The sequence below is a fragment of the Procambarus clarkii genome, chromosome 4, assembly GCF_040958095.1.
Source record: "Procambarus clarkii isolate CNS0578487 chromosome 4, FALCON_Pclarkii_2.0, whole genome shotgun sequence".
Lineage (NCBI taxonomy): Eukaryota > Metazoa > Arthropoda > Malacostraca > Decapoda > Cambaridae > Procambarus > Procambarus clarkii.
Genome location: NC_091153.1, coordinates 32,385,864 through 32,395,679, shown reverse-complemented (window position 1 = coordinate 32,395,679; position 9,816 = coordinate 32,385,864). Strand labels below are relative to the sequence as shown.

The following is a 9,816-nucleotide window of genomic DNA, read 5'->3' as shown; positions in this document are numbered from 1 at the left end:
CTCCTAAACACGAGAGTGAAGTATACAACTTTAGAACATTTTCCCACCAGGAGACTCGAACCCTAGCCAGCACAGAAGCCTTCCAGCAACTGGCATAACAGGTACGCCTTAACCCGTTCCACCACCTGCTCAGACCCTTAAAAGAGATGGTAATTTCGGAGTATTTATATACCACAAAGATCACCACCTCCCAAGAGCACTAGAGCAAGTGAGGGGTCATTTATAAGTTTATTTCATTAAGTCCCTGTTAATATGGGAAGACACAGTGTCTATGCTTAAGGCACAACTCTCCTAAACACGAGAGTGAAGTATACAACTTTAGAACACTTTCCCACCAGGAGACTCGAACCCTAGCCAGCACAGAAGCCTTCCAGCAACTGGCATAACAGGTACGCCTTAACCCGCTCCACCACCTGCTCAGACCCTTAAAAGAGATGGTAATTTCGGAGTATTTATATACCACAAAGATCACCATCTCCCAAGAGCACTAGAGCAAGTGAGGGGTCATTTATACGTTTATTTCATCAAGTCCCTGTTAATATGGGAAGACACAGTGTCTATGCTTAAGGCACAACTCTCCTAAACACGAGAGTGAAGTATACAACTTTAGAACACTTTCCCACCAGGAGACTCGAACCCTAGCCAGCACAGAAGCCTTCCAGCAACTGGCATAACAGGTACGCCTTAACCCGTTCCACCACCTGCTCAGACCCTTAAAAGAGATGGTAATTTCGGAGTATTTATATACCACAAAGATCACCACCTCCCAAGAGCACTAGAGCAAGTGAGGGGTCATTTATACGTTTATTTCATCAAGTCCCTGTTAATATGGGAAGACACAGTGTCTATGCTTAAGGCACAACTCTCCTAAACACGAGAGTGAAGTATACAACTTTAGAACACTTTCCCACCAGGAGACTCGAACCCTAGCCAGCACAGAAGGCTTCCAGCAACTGGCATAACTGGTACGCCTTAACCCGCTCCACCACCTGCTCAGACCCTTAAAAGAGATGGTAATTTCAGAGTATTTATATACCACAAAGATTACCACCTCCCAAGAGCACTAGAGCAAGTGAGGGGTCATTTATACGTTTATTTCATCAAGTCCCTGTTAATATGGGAAGACACAGTGTCTATGCTTAAGGCACAACTCTCCTAAACACGAGAGTGAAGTATACAACTTTAGAACACTTTCCCACCAGGAGACTCGAACCCTAGCCAGCACAGAAGCCTTCCAGCAACTGGCATAACAGGTACGCCTTAACCCACTCCACCACCTGCTCAGACCCTTAAAAGAGATGGTAATTTCGGAGTATTTATATACCACAAAGATCACCACCTCCCAAGAGCACTAGAGCAAGTGAGGGGTCATTTATACGTTTATTTCATCAAGTCCCTGTTAAGGTGGCGTTATAATTGTTTGGCCGAAAAAATTCGGCCAAACACGAAAAATTTATAAAAATACTACAACGTTCTGGCAACACCGTGGTGCAAACCGTTTAATGTTATGATAATAAATAACGTAATTAGAGCAAATTTTCCAGCCGCAATTGCCCGAAATCTGGTCCTCGCGGCTCGGGTGCGCCGTAGGGTGATGCGTCATACGTTGTAAGCGTCTAGTATTTCGCAATAGAGTGGAGAATATCTTGTTATGCATATACAAATTATAAACACACTCGCTGGCAACTGTCTTCTGTGAGAGGGAGGGGCTATAATCCGATTACTCTGGCTTAGTCACCCTCTCAGTGTCTGTGCCGGCGGTCGCATGCCTGACGCGCTCGCACAGATCGTATTTTCTTGCATATACTGCACAATGGATATAGTATCGGACAAGAAGAAAGCTCTAAAGGCAAGAGCTCTACGCGTTAGCCAAGTAAAGAAGGAGCGTAAAGCCACACTGAGGCAAAACAAGAGTTCCCTTGAGTGAAGAGAGAGGGCAGCCTCCCGCCCCCACAACACACTACCTCGCCTCACACCCAGGCACCCACACCTCCTGTGGCACCTGCCACACCTCTGTGGCACCTGCCACACCTCCTGCTGCACCTGCCACACCACCTGCGGCACCTGCCACACCACCTGCGGCACCTGCCACTCAAGATCTTAGACCTGCAACTCAAGACGTTCTCCCTCTTGATGTTGCAAGATGTTGCATATTTCAGACCAATTATATTAGGTTAGTATGTATTATGTTTTATATCTTGATACTATATCATAAATAATTGTAAATATAAAGCTGCTGTCTTTTTTTTTATTTTTTTTTATTTTTTTTTTTTATTTTTTTTTTTAATAATTTTTTTTTTTTTTTTTATCAGGCGATCTTCATGGAACTTACACACCTTACTGAAGGAATGCCAATCTACAAGGGTGGTAATTTTGATTGAAATTGGTAGTTCATCAACCTCAGCCAAAGGTGGCTGAACTTTGACCTTCATTTTTTACAGGTAACTAATTTGCAACTATATGGTTGAATAACTTTTTTATTTATTATTCAATTTACATGGAACTTGCACATTATATGTAGAGTCTGTGCCTCTAAAAACTCAAGTTATATATTTCCCCTAAGATCATTTATTGATTTTATATATATTTATAAACATCATTTTGTTGCATAATTTTTTGGGTGAACTTTGAAAATTTGTATTATTGCACTAAATAGGTTTGGGATAATAATGCCACTAGACAACCTTTATTATATAGTATTGTGATAGCTGAGTATCATAGAAATAATATCAGTTGATATTTGTATTTGTTATATCAACTTTAAAACATGTAAAAAAATGGTTAAAAAAAGTTTTTTTTTTTTTTCTCCCTCTCTATTTAGGCTGCGATGCTGAAACTTGGACCACTTGCAGCCCTCTTCACGTGTAACACGTCAATAAATTTTCATTGCACTAGAACAACTTTTATGAACCCTAACTATCGCCCCCTTAATATGGGAAGACACAGTGTCTATGCTTAAGGCACAACTCTCCTAAACACGAGAGTGAAGTATACATCTTTAGAACACTTTCCCACCATGAGACTCGAACCCTAGCCAGCACAGAAGCCTTCCAGCAACTGGCATAACAGGTACGCCTTAACCCACTCCACCACCTGCTCAGACCCTTAAAAGAGATGGTAATTTCAGAGTATTTATATACCACAAAGATCATCACCTCCCAAGAGCACTAGAGCAAGTGAGGGGTCATTTATACGTTTATTTCATCAAGTCCCTGTTAATATGGGAAGACACAGTGTCTATGCTTAAGGCACAACTCTCCTAAACACGAGAGTGAAGTATACAACTTTAGAACATTTTCCCACTAGGAGACTCGAACCCTAGCCAGCACAGAATCCTTCCAGCAACTGGCATAACAGGTACGCCTTAACCCGTTCCACCACCTGCTCAGACCCTTAAAAGAGATGGTAATTTCGGAGTATTTATATACCACAAACATCACCACCTCCCAAGAGCACTAGAGCAAGTGAGGGGTCATTTATACGTTTATTTCATTAAGTCCCTGTTAATATGGGAAGACACAGTGTCTATGCTTAAGGCACAACTCTCCTAAACACGAGAGTGAAGTATACAACTTTAGAACACTTTCCCACCAGAAGACTCGAACCCTAGCCAGCACAGAAGCCTTCCAGCAACTGGCATAACAGGTACGCCTTAACCCGCTCCACCACCTGCTCAGACCCTTAAAAGAGATGGTTATTTCGGAGTATTTATATACCACAAAGATCACCACCTCCCAAGAGCACTAGAGCAAGTGAGGGGTCATTTATACGTTTATTTCATCAAGTCCCTGGTAATATGGGAAGACACAGTGTCTATACTTAAGGCACAACTCTCCTAAACACGAGAGTGAAGTATACAACTTTAGAACACTTTCCCACCAGGAGACTCGAACCCTAGCCAGCACAGAAGCCTTCCAGCAACTGGCATAACAGGTACGCCTTAACCCGCTCCACCACCTGCTCAGACCCTTAAAAGAGATGGTAATTTCGGAGTATTTATATACCACAAAGATCACCACCTCCCAAGAGCACTAGAGCAAGTGAGGGGTCATTTATACGTTTATTTCATCAAGTCCCTGTTAATATGGGAAGACACAGTGTCTATGCTTAAGGCACAACTCTCCTAAACACGAGAGTGAAGTATACAACTTTAGAACACTTTCCCACCAGGAGACTCGAACCCTAGCCAGCACAGAAGCCTTCCAGCAACTGGCATAACAGGTACGCCTTAACCCGCTCCACCACCTGCTCAGACCCTTAAAAGAGATGGTAATTTCGGAGTATTTATATACCACAAAGATCACCACCTCCCAAGAGCACTAGAGCAAGTGAGGGGTCATTTATACGTTTATTTCATCAAGTCCCTGTTAATATGGGAAGACACAGTGTCTATGCTTAAGGCACAACTCTCCTAAACACGAGAGTGAAGTATACAACTTTAGAACATTTTCCCACCAGGAGACTCGAACCCTAGCCAGCACAGAAGCCTTCCAGCAACTGGCATAACAGGTACGCCTTAACCCGCTCCACCACCTGCTCAGACCCTTAAAAAATATGGTAATTTCGGAGTATTTATATACCACAAAGATCACCACCTCCCAAGAGCACTAGAGCAAGTGAGGGGTCATTTATACGTTTATTTCATCAAGTCCCTGTTAATATGGGAAGACACAGTGTCTATGCTTAAGGCACAACTCTCCTAAACACGAGAGTGAAGTATACAACTTTAGAACACTTTCCCACCAGGAGACTCGAACCCTAGCCAGCACAGAAGCCTTCCAGCAACTGGCATAACAGGTACGCCTTAACCCGCTCCACCACCTGCTCAGACCCTTAAAAGAGATGGTAATTTCGGAGTATTTATATACCACAAAGATCACCATCTCCCAAGAGCACTAGAGCAAGTGAGGGGTCATTTATACGTTTATTTCATCAAGTCCCTGGTAATATGGGAAGACACAGTGTCTATACTTAAGGCACAACTCTCCTAAACACGAGAGTGAAGTATACAACTTTAGAACACTTTCCCACCAGGAGACTCGAACCCTAGCCACCACAGAAGCCTTCCAGCAACTGGCATAACAGGTACGCCTTAACCCGCTCCACCACCTGCTCAGACCCTTAAAAGAGATGGTAATTTCGGAGTATTTATATACCACAAAGATCACCACCTCCCAAGAGCACTAGAGCAAGTGAGGGGTCATTTATACGTTTATTTCATCAAGTCCCTGTTAATATGGGAAGACACAGTGTCTATGCTTAAGGCACAACTCTCCTAAACACGAGAGTGAAGTATACAACTTTAGAACACTTTCCCACAAGGAGACTCGAACCCTAGCCAGCACAGAAGCCTTCCAGCAACTGGCATAACAGGTACGCCTTAACCCGTTCCACCACCTGCTCAGACCCTTAAAAGAGATAGTAATTTCGGAGTATTTATATACCACAAAGATCACCACCTCCCAAGAGCACTGGAGCAAGTGAGGGGTCATTTATACGTTTATTTCATCAAGTCCCTGTTAATATGGGAAGACACAGTGTCTATGCTTAAGGCACAACTCTCCTAAACACGAGAGTGAAGTATACAACTTTAGAACACTTTCCCACCAGGAGACTCGAACCCTAGCCAGCACAGAAGCCTTCCAGCAACTGGCATAACAGGTACGCCTTAACCCGCTCCACCACCTGCTCAGACCCTTAAAAGAGATGGTAATTTCGGAGTATTTATATACCACAAAGATCACCACCTCCCAAGAGCACTAGAGCAAGTGAGGGGTCATTTATACGTTTATTTCATCAAGTCCCTGTTAATATGGGAAGACACAGTGTCTATGCTTAAGGCACAACTCTCCTAAACACGAGAGTGAAGTATACAACTTTAGAACACTTTCCCACCAGGAGACTCGAACCCTAGCCAGCACAGAAGCCTTCCAGCAACTGGCATAACAGGTACGCCTTAACCCGCTCCACCACCTGCTCAGACCCTTAAAAGAGATGGTAATTTCGGAGTATTTATATACCACAAAGATCACCACCTCCCAAGAGCACTAGAGCAAGTGAGGGGTCATTTATACGTTTATTTCATCAAGTCCCTGTTAATATGGGAAGACACAGTGTCTATGCTTAAGGCACAACTCTCCTAAACACGAGAGTGAAGTATACAACTTTAGAACACTTTCCCACCAGGAGACTCGAACCCTAGCCAGCACAGAAGCCTTCCAGCAACTGGCATAACAGGTACACCTTAACCCGCTCCACCACCTGCTCAGACCCTTAAAAGAGATGGTAATTTCGGAGTATTTATATACCACAAAGATCACCACCTCCCAAGAGCACTAGAGCAAGTGAGGGGTCATTTATACATTTATTTCATCAAGTCCCTGTTAATATGGGAAGACACAGTGTCTATGCTTAAGGCACAACTCTCCTAAACACGAGAGTGAAGTATACAACTTTAGAACATTTTCCCACCAGGAGACTCGAACCCTAGCCAGCACAGAAGCCTTCCAGCAACTGGCATAACAGGTACGCCTTAACCCGTTCCACCACCTGCTCAGACCCTTAAAAGAGATGGTAATTTCGGAGTGTTTATATACCACAAAGATCACCACCTCCCAAGAGCACTAGAGCAAGTGAGGGGTCATTTATAAGTTTATTTCATTAAGTCCCTGTTAATATGGGAAGACACAGTGTCTATGCTTAAGGCACAACTCTCCTAAACACGAGAGTGAAGTATACAACTTTAGAACACTTTCCCACCAGGAGACTCGAACCCTAGCCAGCACAGAAGCCTTCCAGCAACTGGCATAACAGGTACGCCTTAACCCGCTCCACCACCTGCTCAGACCCTTAAAAGAGATGGTAATTTCGGAGTATTTATATACCACAAAGATCACCATCTCCCAAGAGCACTAGAGCAAGTGAGGGGTCATTTATACGTTTATTTCATCAAGTCCCTGTTAATATGGGAAGACACAGTGTCTATGCTTAAGGCACAACTCTCCTAAACACGAGAGTGAAGTATACAACTTTAGAACACTTTCCCACCAGGAGACTCGAACCCTAGCCAGCACAGAAGCCTTCCAGCAACTGGCATAACAGGTACGCCTTAACCCGCTCCACCACCTGCTCAGACCCTTAAAAGAGATGGTAATTTCGGAGTATTTATATACCACAAAGATCACCATCTCCCAAGAGCACTAGAGCAAGTGAGGGGTCATTTATACGTTTATTTCATCAAGTCCCTGGTAATATGGGAAGACACAGTGTCTATACTTAAGGCACAACTCTCCTAAACACGAGAGTGAAGTATACAACTTTAGAACACTTTCCCACCAGGAGACTCGAACCCTAGCCAGCACAGAAGCCTTCCAGCAACTGGCATAACAGGTACGCCTTAACCCGCTCCACCACCTGCTCAGACCCTTAAAAGAGATGGTAATTTCGGAGTATTTATATACCACAAAGATCACCACCTCCCAAGAGCACTAGAGCAAGTGAGGGGTCATTTATACGTTTATTTCATCAAGTCCCTGTTAATATGGGAAGACACAGTGTCTATGCTTAAGGCACAACTCTCCTAAACACGAGAGTGAAGTATACAACTTTAGAACACTTTCCCACCAGGAGACTCGAACCCTAGCCAGCACAGAAGCCTTCCAGCAACTGGCATAACAGGTACGCCTTAACCTGTTCCACCACCTGCTCAGACCCTTAAAAGAGATAGTAATTTCGGAGTATTTATATACCACAAAGATCACCACCTCCCAAGAGCACTAGAGCAAGTGAGGGGTCATTTATACGTTTATTTCATCAAGTCCCTGTTAATATGGGAAGACACAGTGTCTATGCTTAAGGCACAACTCTCCTAAACACGAGAGTGAAGTATACAACTTTAGAACACTTTCCCACCAGGAGACTCGAACCCTAGCCAGCACAGAAGCCTTCCAGCAACTGGCATAACAGGTACGCCTTAACCCGCTCCACCACCTGCTCAGACCCTTAAAAGAGATGGTAATTTCGGAGTATTTATTTACCACAAAGATCACCACCTCCCAAGAGCACTAGAGCAAGTGAGGGGTCATTTATACGTTTATTTCATCAAGTCCCTGTTAATATGGGAAGACACAGTGTCTATGCTTAAGGCACAACTCTCCTAAACACGAGAGTGAAGTATACAACTTTAGAACACTTTCCCACCAGGAGACTCGAACCCTAGCCAGCACAGAAGCCTTCCAGCAACTGGCATAACAGGTACGCCTTAACCCGTTCCACCACCTGCTCAGACCCTTAAAAGAGATGGTAATTTCGGAGTATTTATATACCACAAAGATCACCACCTCCCAAGAGCACTAGAGCAAGTGAGGGGTCATTTATACGTTTATTTCATCAAGTCCCTGTTAATATGGGAAGACACAGTGTCTATGCTTAAGGCACAACTCTCCTAAACACGAGAGTGAAGTATACAACTTTAGAACACTTTCCCACCAGGAGACTCGAACCCTAGCCAGCACAGAAGCCTTCCAGCAACTGGAATAACAGGTACGCCTTAACCCGCTCCACCACCTGCTCAGACCCTTAAAAGAGATGGTAATTTCGGAGTATTTATATACCACAAAGATCACCACCTCCCAAGAGCACTAGAGCAAGTGAGGGGTCATTTATACGTTTATTTCATCAAGTCCCTGTTAATATGGGAAGACACAGTGTCTATGCTTAAGGCACAACTCTCCTAAACACGAGAGTGAAGTATACAACTTTAGAACACTTTCCCACCAGGAGACTCGAACCCTAGCCAGCACAGAAGCCTTCCAGCAACTGGCATAACAGGTACGCCTTAACCCGCTCCACCACCTGCTCAGACCCTTAAAAGAGATGGTAATTTCGGAGTATTTATATACCACAAAGATCACCATCTCCCAAGAGCACTAGAGCAAGTGAGGGGTCATTTATACGTTTATTTCATCAAGTCCCTGGTAATATGGGAAGACACAGTGTCTATACTTAAGGCACAACTCTCCTAAACACGAGAGTGAAGTATACAACTTTAGAACACTTTCCCACCAGGAGACTCGAACCCTAGCCAGCACAGAAGCCTTCCAGCAACTGGCATAACAGGTACGCCTTAACCCGCTCCACCACCTGCTCAGACCCTTAAAAGAGATGGTAATTTCGGAGTATTTATATACCACAAAGATCACCACCTCCCAAGAGCACTAGAGCAAGTCAGGGGTCATTTATACGTTTATTTCATCAAGTCCCTGTTAATATGGGAAGACACAGTGTCTATGCTTAAGGCACAACTCTCCTAAACACGAGAGTGAAGTATACAACTTTAGAACACTTTCCCACCAGGAGACTCGAACCCTAGCCAGCACAGAAGCCTTCCAGCAACTGGCATAACAGGTACGCCTTAACCCGTTCCACCACCTGCTCAGACCCTTAAAAGAGATAGTAATTTCGGAGTATTTATATACCACAAAGATCACCACCTCCCAAGAGCACTAGAGCAAGTGAGGGGTCATTTATACGTTTATTTCATCAAGTCCCTGTTAATATGGGAAGACACAGTGTCTATGCTTAAGGCACAATTTCCTAAACACGAGAGTGAAGTATACAACTTTAGAACACTTTCCCACCAGGAGACTCGAACCCTAGCCAGCACAGAAGCCTTCCAGCAACTGGCATAACAGGTACGCCTTAACCCGCTCCACCACCTGCTCAGACCCTTAAAAGAGATGGTAATTTCGGAGTATTTATATACCACAAAGATCACCACCTCCCAAGAGCACTAGAGCAAGTGAGGGGTCATTTATA

The 9,816-nt window shown here is 44.0% G+C and overlaps 1 long non-coding RNA gene across 1 annotated transcript; it reads left to right on the top strand.

Moving 5' to 3' along the window:
- Positions 1-1,409: 1,409 nt before the first annotated feature.
- Positions 1,410-2,894, top strand: LOC123753028 (uncharacterized). The gene is made up of 3 exons (XR_011230654.1): positions 1,410-2,173; positions 2,313-2,441; positions 2,822-2,894. It is a non-coding gene; the product is annotated as an uncharacterized lncRNA (long non-coding RNA).
- The last annotated feature ends 6,922 nt before the right edge of the window (positions 2,895-9,816 follow it).